Genomic DNA, 18,456 nt, shown 5'->3' on the forward strand with positions numbered 1-18,456 from the left:
AAAATATAAGGACATTGGAATAAAAGCAGGGGGAAGGGGAAGCTACATTGAGTGCCATATTTGATAGAAAGGTGGAGTACAAACCAAATAAAGAAATGAAAAGCTACAAGTTTGAGGAAGCCCTGGACAAAGCGCCTTCTGTTGTCCCTTCCAAGAGGTTTTCTGGGGAGCAACAGAGATGAGAAGCAGAGACCGACAGTGGAGCTGAAAGGAGTTACATACAGCTCCAACTGCCGAGTACTTCTTTCCATGCTGTCCAGCACTGAAAAGAGAAATCTGGATTGGCTGGAGCTCCAGACATCTTAATTCCTGCACGATGCCTCTGGACTACAAAACGACAGGGGCAGGACCCAAGGGCATTAAGATGATGGCAAGTAGCTCCATCCAGCCAATCCAGTGCTCCTCTCCACTTCAGGCCCTAATTTAGGCACACATGAAGAATCATAGAATAGCAGAGTTGGAAGGGGCCTACAAGGCCATCTAGTCCAACCCCCTGCTCAATGCAGGAATCCACCCTAAAGCATCCCTGACAGATGGTTGTCCAGCTGCCTCTTGAATGCCTCTAGTGTGGGAGAGCCCACAACCTCCCTAGGTAACTGATTCCACCGTCGCACTGCTCTAACAGTCAGGAAGTTTTTCCTGATGTACAGCCGGAATCTGGCTTCCTTTAACTTGAGCCCGTTATTCCGTGTCCTGCACTCTGGGAGGATCGAGAAGAGATCCTGGCCCTCCTCTGTGTGACAACCTTTTAAGTATTTGAAGAGTGCTATCATGTCTCCCCTCAATCTTCTCTTCAACCAAAGTGGTGCCACCCTCAGCCATGGTATCCCTCAACCTCAAGGGCTCTTAGGCCTTTGACAAGTGCCCAAAGGTGCTGTGTGCTGATGCTGGGCCTGAGGCAAAGCCAGAGGGCTTTGAATGTGAGATAATATAGGCTATGGATTAAATGGCTTACAGGCCGTGTCTCCCATTCAACCTTGCAGCAGAATCTTGGCTTTGTCTGGGTGTTTCAGTAATACAAATTAACTCCTATGACCTGGGCGTGGGATCTGAATACAAAATGACTAAAATGCGGATTGCAAGCCTCTATCCTAAACTCCCTACAGCCAACAACAAAGCTGAAGATGGTTTGATACCACTTTAATCTGGTTTTGGATGAGGTCAACATGAGGATGCCAAGACGGGCAATGCAGATATAACAACGCATAAATCATTCCTGAAATAAAGCTCAGAGAAGAAGGGCATACAGTCCGTAGCAAACATCAGTTATTCTCTGTGAGTTTTATCCACCAACCCTGCCTCTAATTCTGCCGCCGCCACCCCCATCCCCCCATGTCTGAGAATTGTGCCAGCCACTTACGGGAAAACTAGGCAATTGAATATATTTGCTGAGGGACTTGAAATGTGCCCAAAGCATAGCTAAGGGGGTTGGGTGAGGTTGAGAGAGAAGCACAGCAATTGAAACATCAGTGAAATGCCAACTGTATTGGATTTTCAGCCTTAATGGATCATCTGCAGCCGGACCAGCTGAGGAAAGGCCACTGCTAAAGGCCGGATGCTGAAGCAAATGAAATCCTATTTTTTTTTATTTTTAATGCTAGCTGTTTGGGAAGCAGGAAGGGAAATGATTGCATATCCCAGCAATAATGAAAAAATCAACGAGTGAGGGTTTTTAATGTATATTATTTTCTGAATGTGGGGTATCCTTTTAGGCGCAGCATACTGGCATCCCACAATTACTGGCAGCTCATTTTTGGAAGTGTGATTTACCCAGAGGTTGGGGGTGGGGTGGGGAGAAGCCATATTACTTCTAGGACTGAGCCAAACTTGCAGCCATTGATTCACATCTAATATGTGAAAAGGGCTTCAGTCTTTGGCCTAATTTCCACTGAGGTGGTAAACCATTGTCTGGGCTCTATCACTTTGGGCTGCAGGTGGGAATCCACATTGCTCTCCAATGACCCCCCCCCCCAAAAAAAAGCCGCCTAGAAAAGTAGACATATTGGAGTAGGGATCAAGAAAAGCTTTCTCTTGACATCCTCATTTGCTAGATGCGTTTTATCTATTTGTCTGTCTGTTTTATTACACGTACATCCCACCTTTTTCTCCAAGGTGGCATACGTGATCCTCCTCATCCTCACAACAACAGCCCTGTGAGGTAGGCTAGACTGAGAGTCAGTGACTGGCTGAAAGCCACCCAGTGAGCTTCATGGCCAAGTGGGGATTTGAACCTAGGTCTCTCTAGTTCTAGACCAATATTCTAACCACTACGCCACATGTTGTTGCATGGAGGGGCATACAAACTGAAGTTGTACAAGTTTATCACCTCAATGAAAAGTAGCCATGTACTGTTTAAGATACAAACACTCTGCAAATGAAAAATACCCAGAAGTTCCAACCTTTCATTCTTCTCTTGGCTTCCTAGTCCAGGTGTAAGGCCAACGTAAGCATTGAATCGCATTTTCCCCAAAGACCAAATGACTGAGAAAGAAGATAGGTCATGAGGCAATGAAATGCCATATTGAATCCATAATGACATGCCTGAAGTTAGGTTTGAGGCACAATGACTCCCTCAAAATCCCGAGCAACATGTGAAGAATGTTTGCTCAGGAATGAGGCCCTCTTACTAGCTCTTTCAGCTGAGGCAGGACTCGTTGCCGGGCAACCAATTGACCTAAGACTCCCAAGATCCCTTGCCCCCTGCATCCCCTCTCCCACCCACTATGGTTATTTTGTTGGGAAAGGATCCTGAAATCTTAAATCTGGTTCAATCTCAGGGACAAACCACATAAGAGGGCATACCCCATGGCCCAGACAGCCCACCCACAGTTGCAGTATATATGCCTCCACACTCTGTGATGCTGCTTGCCTGAAGCCCATCCCACAACACCAAACATTCAATGTAATTGTAATAAAATAAGGAAATAAACAAATGCCAGGATTTAGGGCATAAATCCTCCCTCACTGACCTTCACTTTTGATACTGGTGTCACCACTCTCAACTTCCCTAATGGTTCCTATCCCTTTCCATTCCACTTCTCACATATATGGGGAAAAATGTGGAATAAATATTTCTTCAAATATCCAGAATGCATACATATTTTGCCATTAAAAAGTGATGTAGAAAAAAGCGGCAGTAGAGCTGGGAACTTTTTGAAACATATCCAGCAGCAGAGATCAACCACCACATGAAATACAGCTCAGCCCCCACCCCAGTGTTGTCATGAATAGGACCACAATGTCTCCCCCTCTCCCCATATCATAAATATACATTTGCCAAGCAGCCAGGATTGACTATAGCCACAGCTAGACCTAAGGTTTATCCTGGGATCATCCAGGGTTCGCCCCTGCCTGAGCACTGGATCCCCTGTGTGTCACCTAGATGAACAGGTTTGACCCCTGGATGATCCAGGGATAAACCTTAGGTCTAGCTATGGCCTATAACTCCCAGGTGCTTATATATGAAATAGAGAACACATTTGCCAGTGCCTGTGAGAGACTTTGAAGGAATAGACTACATCCACCAACTTTCCTCTTAGTAAGCTGTTTCTTTACGCCTTTTACAGCGTAGGTTACTCCCAAGCCTTTTAATACAGCAGAGCGATTGGTGTGTATGAACTTAGTTCTTTTGTTCTCAGGGCAAAAGTTGAGCTACAAAATCAGTTTTGAACTGCACGGCTTAGCACTAGAACACAGGAAGCAATGAAAAAGAGAATGCCTCAGAGCATGGACAGTGTGTTTTCCCTTTCATTAACCACAGCCAGATTCAGACCTTGATATCCATATAAATTTTAGCATTTATATAATGCTCTAAGTATTCATAGAGCTGGTTTCAGATTTGGGGACACCCTCGGGCTAGTGAACATAGTGAGTAGTTTCTGAGTGGGCCCACATGCAGCCAGTGTGATCCTTTCCGTCTGTATAAGTACCAAGAGTGCAAAGCAAGCAAGGGTGCTGCTGTCTCCTCTCTCTTGTCACTTCTTGCAGGCTCAGAAAGGACAGGTGAACAGGCACAATCAGCAAGGAGGGGGAGGAGAGCAAGGCTAGAGGGTGGCCGTAGCCCCCGCCCATTGCTGGGATGAGGTCTTGGCAAATGCCCAATAGCTCCTGCCTCTTGACGCTGGCTCTATTCAAAGCACTTCAAATCCTATTTTGATCCACAGAGGCTGGTGGATCCAGTTGTCAGTGGGGCAAAGAATCAGCTCCAGGTTTTAGTCAGAACTGGGTGCTTCACATCTTGGATAGCTCCTTTAGAGTTCTGACTGAAACTGGGAGTGGATTCACAGCCCCACTGACATCAGAGGCACCAACCTCCACTGGCTTTGTACCTTAACAACAACTCTGTAAGGTAGGTCAGTATTTTCCCCATATTGCAGACAGAGAGGGATGAGGTCTAGTGTGTGAGAAAGCGGGGGAAGACTTGCTTCAGGCCACCTAGTGAGTTCACTGCAGAAATAGCTTTCGAACCCACAACTTCCAAATTAGAAAACGTCATTAACAATTCCCCCCCAGGCACAAAATTCTTCGATGCCTGCTCGTGGCCCTTGGTCTTCATTCAGAGGCCAGGACGTTTTCCTCCAGATGTGGTTCAAGTATCACATCCAGGCGAGGAGTCTTAAATCCCCCCCCGGTCCCCCGCCGATGATTATGCTTGACCTGCATGATCAGTCACCGCTCCCGACCTGCGCAGCGTCTGGCGCCAGCCCCGGAGCCATAAACGATCCGTGCTGCGTTCATCTCGCCAGATCGATGCCTGTTGGAAGGGAGGGGAGGGCGGAATCTTCCTCGCAGTGAATGATGTTGCCAGGGCGGTTCGTGAGAGCCAAGCAGTGGAGGCTGGTGACTCCGATGTCAGTGGGCCCGTGAATCCGCTCCGAGTTTCAGCCAGAACTCTAAAGGGGCTGAACCGATTTTGAGGGTTGGGTTCAGCACTTTGGATAGCTCCTTTAGCGTCCTGACTGAAACCCAGAACGGATTCACAGCCCCACTGACATCGGAGCCACCTGCCTCCACTGGAGCCAAGCCAGCCGCGCTGCCTTGAGGAAGGGGCGCGCGGAAGGTCTTGGTTTCTCTCTCTCCCTTTCCCCCTTCCTAGGCGAACGCAGAGGCTCTCGCAGTTCCACGCCCCCTTTTTACCGAGAATTCTCCTAAAGAGATAAATGCTAAAAGCTGCAATGGGGGAGAGGCTTGCTTGAGAAGCGTCCTTTCCAATCCGACCTTCAGTTTGTATCGAGGCATGGCACTAGAGGGCGCTGTTGTGCACCGAATCCGTTTGGCGGCGAAGATGGGGCGTCTCATTCTAGCTCAGCCCTGTGTACCTGCTGCTGCAGGAGCGACCCTTCTTCGCGACTGGAGGGTGTGACTTTCAGCCAGCCGCAAAGAAAGCATAATATGCAACCTTGCAAGGGGGGGGGGGGAACCGGCGCCCTTCTGTGCCTGACCAAAGGGTGGGAGGAACGGTTTCCAGCCAGCTCCAGTTTGCATAGGAAAACTGGAGGGAGAGGGCGGAGGGAATGTATGGAAAGACCAACTGCGACTCCCAGTTTCGCTTCAAACTCCAGGCTCAGTGCAGCTGATGTCACGTGTCACCGACGGCTCTGAACAAATGCAATTCGGTTGTAGGTACGTTTCCGCAGAGAATACGAAGAACGGATTTAGGAGTTCCGCCTTGACCCTAATAATATAAGGGCTACGTTCACAAGCAATTCTGGTTGCTTTTTGTACGACTGGGAGGAGGCTCTTAGTGCTGTTAATGTGTTCTTGATAAAATTAGTGCCCTATAGTTTATCAAGAGCACGAACGCAGCAGAAAAAGGGGACGGTGTAAAAGCCGGAACGGAACGGAACAGCCCCATTATATTAAAAAACCATACCAAAAACAGTGGCATGTGTTAGCAACACTTGAGAACAATATTTTAAGACTAAAACCATACCAATATTATATCACTATTAACCCCAGAACTCCCAAAACGACGTCTGGAACAGAATGGGATGGCCGGAACGGCCACTAGGGAACGAGCGATATCAACCAAACTCACCAGACATGCATAACTAAATGGCAGGGATGCAATAGGCCACAAAAGTTGCCCCGAAACCACGTTCAGATACCCGTTCCAGGCAAAAACGCATGTTGCGCAAAATCGGCCGTAACGGCAGCTTCCCAATGAGATAAGTGAACCAAACTCACCAGATCCACATAACTAGGTGGGACAAATACAGAAAGCTCCAAAAGTTGCCCCAAAACCACGTTCAGATACCCGTTCCAGGGAAAAACGTGTATTGCGCAAAACGGGCCGTAAAAGCAGCTTCCCAATGAGGAAAGTCAACCAAACTCACCAGATGCACATGACAAGGTGGGACAAATATAGAACGCTCCAAAAGTTGCCCCGAAACCACGTTCAGATACCCGTTCCGGGCAAAAACGCGTATTGTGCAAAATGGGCCGTAACGGCAGCTTCCCAATGAGATAATTGAACCAAACTCACCAGACACACATTACTAGGTGGGGCAAATATAGAAAGCTCCAAAAGTTGCCCCCAAACCACGTTCAGATACCCGTTCCGGGCAAAAACGCGTATTGCGCAAAACGGGCCGTAACGGCAGCTTCCCAATGAGGTAAGTGAACCAAACTCACCAGATGCACATGACAAGGTGGGACAAATATAGAAAGCTCCAAAAGTTGCCCCGAAACCACGTTCAGACACCCGTTCCGGGCAAAAACGCGTATTGCGCAAAACGGGCCGTAACAGCAGCTTCCCAATGAGGAAAGTCAACCAAACTCACCGGATGCACATAACTAGGTGGGACAAATATAGAAAGCTCCAAAACTTGCCCCGAAACCACGTTCAGATACCCGTTCCGGGCAAAATAACGGCAGCTTTCCAATGAGGTAAGTCAACCAAACTCACCAGATGCGCATTACTAGGTGGGACAGATGTAAAAAGCTCCAAAACTTGCCCCGAAACCACGTTCAGATACCCGTTCCGGGCAAAAGTCTGTATTGCCCAAAACGAGCCGTAACGGCAGCTTCCCAATGAGGTAAGTCAACCAAACTCACCAGAAGCACATTACTAGATGGGACAGATATAATAACCTCTGAAATTTCCATGAAAGTCAGGTTCTGTTACCCATTGTGGGCCATAGTTCATATTCCCAAAATTAGCTGGAAAAGAAAATTATGGGTGAGGAAAATGAGGCACTATCTATTGTCGGGAAATTGCCTCGAAAGGCAACTTCTATGTGTGTGAATGCAATCAAATAAACTACTTTCATTGTACTAACTGGAACATTTAATAAACTTTCTCAGAATCCAGAGTGAAATTCTGCAAAGATGGTTTCCTACAGAAGCCCATAATTGTCATGTGGTTTGGTAGTGTGCTTAAAATATCAGTCTATGATGGCATTGTTGGGGTTGGGCTGTCTCATTCCATCATGAAGCTTACAATGACCTGTGGCTATTCACATCTTTCAACCTAACTTATTCCACAGGGTTATTACAAAATTGGGAAAGGCCATTGTAGTTCACCATGCGTTTCTGGGTGGCGGGTGGGATATAAATGTTCTGTCAAAAAAGCCCAGGTCTTTTGAGGATTGCCATGGGAGTACTGGAGGCTGCATTCCAGGAAGTCCAAAAACACGGCCCCCAACCCCTTCCAGGGCTGATGGAGGCCTTCCCCTTCAGCCCTTTCCCCCAAGAAATTGGGTGCCAGTCCCGGTTGCCCTGGAGATCTCCGTTTTTCCAGAGGTCTCCCGGGTTTTCCGGGTCATCTGGTCACCCTTATCACACCAGGAGACAAAGCGTTAATGCCCACATTCCACAATCTTGACAGGTACCCCTCCCCTCCCCAAACATGGAATTTATTTTTAAAAGCCAATCACACAATTTTTAATTGTATGTTAGGTGTCTTGAATAGGTTAGCCCCATGTGAATAAGAGGGAGCTAGGTTGACCATTTGTTTGATTCAGTATAACCCATTGTCATTGGCTGTGATGTTCTGAAGCTTTATTAACATATATGCTTCTTTAGTCATATTCTTTATGAAAACATGAATACAAGAAAAATAACCACAAACAGTAAGAACAAAAACAATGTACATAATATCTATATACTCTCTCTCTCTCTCTCTCTCTCTCTCTCTCTCTCTCTCTCTCTGTGTGTGTGTGTGTGTGTGTGTGTGTGTGTGTAAATGTAAATGCTAACATATAGCACCTGTTAACATAAATTTTTGCCTACAGTGTAGATTATTCATTTCTCACAACACTTTGGACATTTGAATATACCACGAGAAGCTTGATTTATCTCAAGGCAAGAATGATGGTGCCAGTCCTGACATGCTCCCTCGCACAGAACCATGGTGTCCTCCTTTGGTTTCTTGCACTGATCACCCATTAAGCACAAAGACCAAGATGAAGTGTAATACTGTTGTATTGCTGAAGACAAGAACTGGATTGTAGAAAATGTTCCTTTCGGTGGTTTTCTAGAAACAGGACTATTGAATTGCTTAATTTCTCTCTGATTTATTTGCTTCTTTATTCTCTGCTGCTGTCTCTGCATTAAACTTGGCCGTGGAAGAAGTGATTTGTGCTTGAGAAGTTCATTTGCAATCCACTGCCGTACAGACACCATGTCTGCTGGGAAAGGGACAGGTGAGCCACTGCATAGCACATGTGCAAAGAGACATACAAAAAGTTTGGTTGACTTACCTCATTGGGAAGCTGCCGTTACGGCCCGTTTTGCACAATACGCGTTTTTGCCTGGAACGGGTATCTGAACGTGGTTTTGGGGCAACTTTTGGAGCTTTCTATATTTGTCCCACCTTGTCATGTGCATCTGGTGAGTTTGGTTCACTTATCTCATTGGGAAGCTGCCGTTACGGCCCGTTTTGCGCAATATGCGTTTTTGCCCGGAACGGGTATCTGAACGTGGTTTTGGGGCAACTTTTGGAGCTTTCTATATTTGCCCCACCTTGTCATGTGCATCTGGTGAGTTTGGTTCACTTACCTCATTGGGAAGCTGCCGTTACGGCCCATTTTGCACAATACGCGTTTTAGCCTGGAACGGGTATCTGAACGTGGTTTTGGGGCAACTTTTGGAGCCTTCTATATTTGTCCCACCTTGTCATGTGCATCTGGTAAGTTTGGTTCACTTATCTCATTGGGAAGCTGCCGTTACGGCCCGTTTTGCGCAATACACGTTTTTGCCCGGAACGGGTATCTGAACGTGGTTTTGGGGCAACTTTTGGAGCTTTCTATATTTGCCCCACCTTGTCATGTGCATCTGGTGAGTTTGGTTCACTTACCTCATTGGGAAGCTGCCGTTACGGCCCATTTTGCACAATACGCGTTTTTTGCCCGGAACAGGTATCTGAACGTGGTTTTGGGGCAACTTCTGGAGCTTTCTATATTTGTCCCACCTTGTCATATGCATCTGGTGAGTTTGGTTCACTTATCTCATTGGGAAGCTGCCGTTACGGCCCATTTTGCGCAATACACGTTTTTGCCCGGAACGGGTATCTGAACGTGGTTTTGGGGCAACTTTTGGAGCTTTCTATATTTGTCCCACCTTGTCATGTGCATCTGGTAAGTTTGGTTCACTTATCTCATTGGGAAGCTGCCGTTACGGCCGGTTTTGCGCAGTACACGTTTTTGCCCGGAACGGGTATCTGAACGTGGTTTCGGGGCAACGTTTGGAGCTTTCTATATTTATCCCACCTTGTCATGTGCATCTGGTGAGTTTGGTTCACTTACCTCATTGGGAAGCTGCCATTACGGCCCGTTTTGCGCAATATGCGTTTTTGTCCGGAACAGGTATCTGAACGTGGTTTCGGGGCAACTTTTGGGGCTTATTGCATCCCTGCCATTTAGTTATGCATGACTGGTGAGTTTGGTTGATATTGCTCGTTCCCTAGTGGCCGTTCCGGCCATCCCATTCTGTTCCGGACGTCGTTTTGGGAGTTCTGGGGTTAATAGTGATATAATATTGGTATGGTTTTAGTCCTAAAATATTGTTCTCAAGTGTTGCTAACACATGCCACTGTTTTTGGTATGATTTTTTAATATAATGGGGCTGTTCCGGCCTGTTCCGTTCCGGCTTTTACACCGTCCCCTTTGTAACCCTAATGTTTCTCTAGTATCGCAGTCCGATTTGAGCAGCAGCCTATGAACCAGCCGCTACATGTTCAAAGTCTTGTATGTGATTAAAGAAGTCACTGCAAGAGACAATGGGCATTCTGGTTTCTTTGTGATACTAAGATCAGCTTCTTTACACATGATTTTTTCCAGGTAGTTTCTTCCTCTGCCTTTCTACTACATTTCATTATACAACCACTAGATTCCACTATGGTAAAGCGGAATTGCACAATTACACAAGTCTCTCATTCCAATATTTCTAAATAACACCAGGCTTTCTTGTTAGGACCCCACCCCACCCTCCTCGATAATGGTTGCAAAGCACGGGAAAGGTCCTGGAGGATGACAACAGCATCATGCAAAGGATACACAAACTAATGTAAGTGATCAGTCATGGGTGCCCAATGAACTCCTCATGTAAAAACTGAAGGAACAAGAATAAATCCCCTTCTAGCCCTACCACTGACCCAAGGGCTGCTGCTCACTCATTTTTAAATCTTACATTTCAGTCACCGATGATGGCCTTCTAAAACACATCACCCTACTGAATTTGTTCTTAGAAAAGAACAGGGCATCTAAGCAGGATGACAGAGAGTTATCCGACAAGAAGTGAAAATCTTGGAGGCGTTTGGCTTTGCTGAACTCTGCCCTTAAAGCAACAGAAGGGACGTATGAGAATTTCATTTCAGTTTGCTAAACATCAGAATGTGCCCCATTCACACCCCCAAATGGGAACATGAGCACATTCTTTGGGCAAAGCTCATTCTCCCATCCCTAAGCCTGAGGTCACACAGGAAGAAACACTGACGGATCCAAAATAAAAAAATAAAAAAAATAGCATCTTACCACTTTTCTGAGGATAGCACAGGGCAGCATTGGGCGTAGATAGCTTTCTCCATGAACGTTTGGTGGTCGTTGCTATGATTTGACCAGCAGAATCCATGTCCAGGAAGTGGACTTAACAGTGCAGTCCTACGCCTATTCCTCCCGGGTAAGTCCTACTAGGTCTTACTCCCAGGTAAGAGCTCATAGGATTGAGATTTTAAGAACTGTTCTTCTGGCCTTAAGTCAGAAGAGCAGAGGAGCTTCTCCCACATGGTCATTTCCAACCCCGCCCCAGTAACATGAAAAAGCTTGCTTGGGAGAGACTACTAATAAAGTTCCTTCCTAGAAAAGAGGGCTGCTTTGACAGCACCACATTGACACCATGTTGCCCCTAAAGCCCGCAGTTTTCCTCCTGCAGGGTTGCGCTTGGTAATCCTCACGCCAAGGAGGGAGCACAGAGTTTCCAGTGTCCTCCTCCCCCACCCGTTTCTGGCTTGAGAACCAATCATCAGTCCAATAAAAGGGGGGCACCAGTTGAATTTGCAATTAAAAATAAATGCTAAAGAGCACACAACTCTACAAACAATATTATAATGCGTGACAAACCATAACATAGGAATGATGCAATTAAACAGAAAATAGTAAATTGAACGAGTCTACACAAAACATGCTAGACACTCAGTATGAAATGAAGACGTAAATAAAGTGCAAAAAGCAATGAGGTTTAACAGCTGGGCGACGGAGAGAACATGAGAGCGTGCATTGAACACAGGTTTTCTACAAGATAGGCAAAGTATAACATGCACCCATTTCAGTCCTGTTTTGCCATGTTTTGGCTTCTTCAGAAAAGCAACGTAATCTGTGAAAACCAAAAAACATACATAAGACAAAGTTATTGGCAAATAGCAACAGATAAGGCTCAGAGACTTTTCTGTTAGGACTCGCTGCAATTCACAAGCAATGTGGTGGGAGTAAGGGAAAGTTGAAACACCTTAAGTAATCTTTCTGTCCCAGAATCTTATTAATTCCCCACCCCAGGAAGTTTGGCTGCAAAACAAATACAAAGTTTCAGAAACATGATAAAATTAACAGCCAAATGTGAATTAAGGAGCTCAACCCTCAATCCCAAGCAACTCTATTGAACAGATTCAATGGTGGCCAGTTCTGCAGACAGGTGTGTTAGTTTAGTCTTTATCTACCTGTATCTTAAAGGTACAGGTAACATTCTAGTCCAGACTAGAACAGAGGTAGTAACCCATCCTGCAGCTACTGAGGGAAGTAACAAACAGGAAGAGGTCACCTTCCAGGATTTCTCTAGCAAAACTCGAGCAACATGAGGTAGCCTTAACCCTGGTCTTAAACCAACACGTGTTTTGATAATGAAATAGTATGGTGTCTAAAGTTATATGGGAAGCATTGCAGAAAGTTATTTGATTTAATTCCCTCCTGCCCTCCCAAGTTAAGGGCATTTCCCCCCTTCTGCAGGGGACAAATGGTCCTGTGGAAGGGAAGGGTGTGATATTCAGCCCAGCTGAAATAAAAGCAACAGCTTCAAAGTAACTTAAGAGTTTAGGAGAACACAGAATTAAAATGGAAAATCAGCCGCAATAATTAAATTATTTTTTATGTTAAATGGGAAGGATCCCTCTTCCATATGCATGTGAAGTGGGCTGTTAAGCAAATTAAAGCAACTGTAGTTGCTGTTTCAATTCATTCCTGGGCAAATATAATGTATGCATCCCTTCATTCATTCTTTAGTTGTCAAGGTGGTTCAGAGCAAAAATAATAATAATTCCTAAAAAATATAAAACCAATAGGCATAGCAAACCAAAACAAGAAAATACCAAAACCAATATACGTAATTGTTGGGAAATCACACTCTGAACCAGAGTTGAGCAGAAGTAGCAGCGGCTCTCAGTTTAGGACGCAGCAAAGACTCGATGAGGCAAAGGATTCTTTGTAAGTTAAAAGCAAACCCTTTACTGACAGTTGAAATAATTTAGTTATGGCAGCATATATACAAATACTCACAGACGATCAATACACATCAGCATACATCAAGATGGGGTAAGATGAAGAATAAGAAACATGAAAACATGTAATCACTAATTGATTAATTGATGAAAATGCTTCCATACAATAATTCAATAACTGTCCAGCTGAGACCTTGACATTTAAGGGAATTGCGCGTTCTGCTGACTCCTCATTTTCTTCAAGATCCAACACCCGTTCTTTTGATTTTTACGCAACAGTTTTTACAACACAACACTTGTACAGACGTTTACATTTCATCCTGCCTGAAACCTAGTGTTTCACAAATCTCCCTGTGTTTTGTAGCTCCTAAAGGTTTTGTGAATATGTCAGCAAAGTTTTCTTGTGACTCACAATAACACAACTTCAGAGTTCCACTACTTATGTGTTCTTTCACATTTTGGTACTTAATAGCAATGTGTTTGGATTTTGACTTGAACATGTCTGCGTTTGCCAACGCAATACATGCCTGGGAGTCACAGAACACTGTGATTGGCGTTTCAATTTGGATTTTGAAATCCTTTTTTAATTGCATTAGCCAAGTGATTTCTCCACACAACTCTGACAGTGCCCCATACTCTGCTTCGCAGGAAGATCTGGAGACAAAAGACTGCTTTCTGGACTTCTAAGAGATTAGTCCTTTTCCCAACATTAGCACAATTCCAGACGTTGACTTCCGGTCTTCTATACAGCCTGCCCAATCCGAATCCACATAACTCAAGAGCTTTTTATCTGGCTCAGCAGATAACTTCAAACTGTAATTTAAGGTGCCTTTGAGGTACTTAACACTCTCTTGGTTGCATGCCAAGCAGGCACTGTTGGCTTGGCAATGAACCAGGGGGGGATCCGCACGTCGCTCCCAGAGCGCTTCTATGGGACCCCAGTGCACCCCGAAAACGATAGTCTGACTTCCCTGTAAAAGAAACGAGGAAGAGCCGTCCATGCCGCCGAAGACGAGGAGGAGGAGGAGAGCTCTCCGCTGACGAGGAGAGCTCGGCAAAAGAAGGCGGGCTCTCCTCACCGAGCTTTTGTCGAGAGGAGAGCTCTTTTGCCGAGCTCTCCTCGCCGGTGGAGAGCTCTCTGCGGCGGCGGCGGCATGGACGGCTCTTCCTCGTTTCTTTTACAGGGAAGTCAGACCATCGTTTTCGGGGTGCACTGGGGTCCCATAGAAGCGCTCTGGGAGTGACGTGCGGATCCCCCCCTGCTTAAGATAGCAACCGCAGCAGACAGATCTGGCCTTGACCAGCTTACCAAATACAATAACATACCCACCACAGAGTGATACAGGCTTGGATCACTGAAACTTTCTCCTTGCAGGTTTTTCTGGATATCCAATTCCATGGGGCTTTTGACCCCTTTGCAATCCTGCATTCCAAAATCCTCTAGCAGCTTTAGAATTTTTTGCTTCTGACTGAGCAAAAAACCTCCGTCTTCTGCTAGTTTAACTTCTACTCCTAGGTAATTCTTCACTGGACCTAAGGATTTCAAATTATACCTGCTTCCAAACTGATTTGCAACTTTCTGGACCTCTGCATCACTAGGACAAGCAATCAAAACATCATCAACAAAAACGATGAGAGCTTTATAATTCTGACCACTCCCCTTTGTGTACAGACACAGCTCCTTTCAAATCCCATCTCACTTACCAAAGTGGTGTTTTGGACAGAATTCCAACACCTGGCACTCTGTCTAAGGCCATAAATTGCTTTCTTCAGGAACCAAACTTTGTTGTCATCTGACTCAAAACCTTCAGGTTTTCTCATGTATATTTTTTCCTGAATTGGGGCGTTCAGGTATGCAGTTTGGAAATCATATTGCCTAATTTTTAACTTTTCTTTTGCTGCAATAGTTAAAAATAATCTTAAAGTTTCTGCTTTTACAGTTGAGGTATAGTCTACCTCCTTAACTTAATTAAAACCCCTTGCGACAAGTCGGGCTTTGAATTTTTCTTCCCCTGTCTCTAACTGTTTGCGCTTAAAAACCCATCGACACATTACAGACTTCTGCCCTGGAGGCAAAACTGTTTCTTGAAAAACTTCATTGTCTTTTAGGCTTTTCAACTCACTTTCCATGGCTTCTAGCCATTTCTGCCTTTCTAAAGAACCGAATCTTTGTACATCTGCATAAGAATTCGGCTCAAAGCTTATATTAAAGGCTTCAGAGGCAAACCGCTTTGGCGGGACTCCTTTATTTGCTCTCTGAGAGCGAGGGGGGATAAATGCCTCCTCCTCTTTCTGTTCTGGCTGCGTTTCTAACTCTGATCTGGCCTCTGTTAACTCCTGTGGTGTTCAATTCAATAACTGTCCAGCTGACACCTTGACATTTGAGGGAATTGCATGTTCTGCTGACTCCTCATTTTCTTCAGGTCTCCAGGTAATTGGAAAAATAGTGGAAAAAGAAAAACCAGATCCAATCCAGGATCCAACAGTAATAATGAAACAGAATGAAGCTGAAGTCAATAAAACCTTTATATTTTTTAATGTACAATATGTTAATATTTTTTTTCATACATGCAGTATATTGTGTCATCACTTCAAAAAACAGGCTGTGCTACTGCTTGGAGTCAGGCGTGTGTCAGAGAGAGAGAGAGAGAGACAGAGGCCTTTGCTAGACCTACCGTTAAATCTGCGACGGAGGAGGGGATTGACCACGATGCAACTATCGCGGGCTGTTGCGCTAGTCCAGATGTCACGCGTGACGAGCTCAAGAAGAGAGCCGTCACATCCGCCATTTTTTTGTTTTCTTAAAGGGATGATGCGCACAAACGCTCGTGCACACAGGTAATTTATTTTTAGAAATTAAATTGATTTTCCCACTCCCCCACCCTGCCCCCGATAGGCGCAGCACTCCTGGAGAGTGTTGCGCCCTGTGCGCGGCTCCCAGCCTCGCACGAGTAACCGTGCGGAGCCGGGGTCAAGCCACGGAAACGGGCCACACCTTCTGCGGTCCCGGGCTCAGCCCGGCACCGTGGAAAAAGCAGTCCCAAAGTGTAGGGCTATATCCCAAGGCCAGGCAGGGTTGATCCTTGCCGGAGCCTGAGATCCCCTGTGCATCATCTGGACACACAGGGGTGATCCCGGTTATACGCCAGGGATATAGCCTGGTCTAGCAAAGGCCTGTGGGCCCGATTTCTCCACAGTCCCAAGCTGAGCCCAGGACCGCGGAAGGTGTGGCCCGTTTCTGTGGATTGACCCCGGCCCCGCGCAGTTACTCGCAGGTAGCTGGGAGCCGCACACGGGGTGCAGCGCTCCCCAGGAGTGCTGCGCCCATCGGGGGCAGGGTGGGGGGAGCAGGAAAATCAATTTAATTTTTTTTTTAAACCAATACCTATGCGCATGAAAACAAAAAAAATGGCAGACGTGACTGCTCTCTTCTTGAGCTCACCACACGTGATGTCTGGATAGTTGCATCGTGGGCTTTCCCCTCCTCAGTTGCAGATTTAACGGTAAGTCTAGCAAAGGAGAGAGAGAGAGAGAGAGAGAGAGAGAGAGAGAGAGAGAGAGAGAGAGAGAGAAGCCCCAGTTGAATTGACAGCCTAAATAATTGCAGGTCATCAATCCCTCTTCAAGACTGGTGTTCTTCATTCACGTTCTTAAAGGGCCGAACTTGGAAAAGGCTTCCGTATCTTTCCTGGAGAAAGAGTTATGAAGGAAAAAGCATTAGTTCTCATGTGGGTTCAACTGCACTGGCCATTAGGGCTAGATGAGAATTTAATTGGGTCTCCATTTTACTGCAGACCTATCCAGTTGGCACACCCCTCAGACCAAAATGCATTCCAGAATGCAGTTGTAACTGGAAATCTGCACTTTCTTGGGCAGCTGGGCTAAAGTTCCATCAATTAAAAAAAATCTGTCCCCAAATTGTGCATGTTTCAAAAGGCACGTCATGTGTGCAAATACGTGCACTGTCGCTTTATCTGATGGGGAGAGCAAATGCATACATGTGCACCTTTGGATAATCCACACACAAAACAAGCCATGGATTTGTATCCTGCAGATTAGTACAGAAATGAGTCGGAATGATTTTTGGTGTGCAAATCCAAGAGCCTGTTTTGAAAAACGACTTCACAGCACTGCCCGCTTATTGTACAGTTCATATCACTCCCCAGTCCTTGGCTTCCTCTTAAGAAGCCATCACCTCTAGTTACATTTAATGGCAATTCATGGTATCCCAAACTTTAAAATATAAGGATTATCGAAATACTGTAAAAGCTGAGTCAAACAGGCAACCATCCCTTCAAATTGACACTTACTGTTGAAACAATCTTTTCAATAGACTCCACCAGTATGTTCTGGATGTTATCCTAAGTGGAATAGACAGAGAATATCTTTTAAGTCCCTCTAGTGCTATTAAGAAACTTGTCAAAATTTTGTAATGTGAAGATGTGAAAAGCTTACGGTGCAGATATGCATGACTACTCGGAAGTAAGCCTCAGGGAAGTTATTTTCACGTACGTGTGTGCACATTTCCGAACAGGGAAAATGTACACTTATTCAAGCAAGAATGCAAATGCCCCCATACCACATTAACCATGGTGTAAAAATGTGTCCTTTTTTGAAAAATGCTCATGTTAGAGTGTGCATTTTTCAAAACGGATACACCCTTCCAAATGTGATGGCAAGCTCAAGAATGCACAAGTTTGCATTCAGGGTGCTTTCCTCACATTTTCACAGGTGAAGGAAGTTCTCATACATCCCTAGTATAGGATTTCAGCCTTAACTGGTAAAAGTGACTTTTTACTTAGAACTTCCCTAGCTAATCAAACTGTATAGTGATGTTAATCAACAATTATGTGCAAGTATGAAGAAGCCATCAGGGATCAAATACCACGAACAGGATATCCCTATGTTCCATCAATTCACAAATGAACTTCCCAGTGCCTGCACACTTTGAAGCTCCTTCAAGTCATCCTGCTAAACAGCCCTCCAAAGGCTGGCTGGTTTGCCTGCCTGGCTATGACCACATAAACAAGCATCAGGCAGGCCGTCATAATACATGATTGGTCATCAGGTTTGTCCTGGAAGCTCCCAATTTATGCTGGGGGTGGGTGAGCAGAACATGGATCTCCATGAAACACTGAAGTCAAAAACATCTGGAGATCTATCTTCTGGCCACCCCTGATGTACAGAGCCCCAGTTCAGTGAGTGAGGAGAGACCATAACTTCTCACACATGCTTAGTGTGCTGGCTCACAGTTCTTCCCAAATGCATTATCTTTCTGACATGATACCTGATGAGGTTCTGATGAAAGGACCTCCTCTGAAGCGTAATTCTTCAGGACTTTCAATACGGACTCCATATGGCGAGCCGCAATAAGCCCGATGGCAGAAAGAATGCCCTAGGAAGAATCAGGGGTTATTCAGTTGATTCCTATTTCCTTGAGAGTCTGAAAATTATTTATCTGATGTATTTTCAAATTATTGTCTCCCAAAGTGGCTCACAACAATTCAAAAGAGAGACAGTTCTTGCCATTA

The sequence above is a fragment of the Elgaria multicarinata genome, chromosome 3 (assembly GCF_023053635.1).
Source record: "Elgaria multicarinata webbii isolate HBS135686 ecotype San Diego chromosome 3, rElgMul1.1.pri, whole genome shotgun sequence".
Taxonomy (NCBI): Eukaryota; Metazoa; Chordata; class Lepidosauria; order Squamata; family Anguidae; genus Elgaria; species Elgaria multicarinata.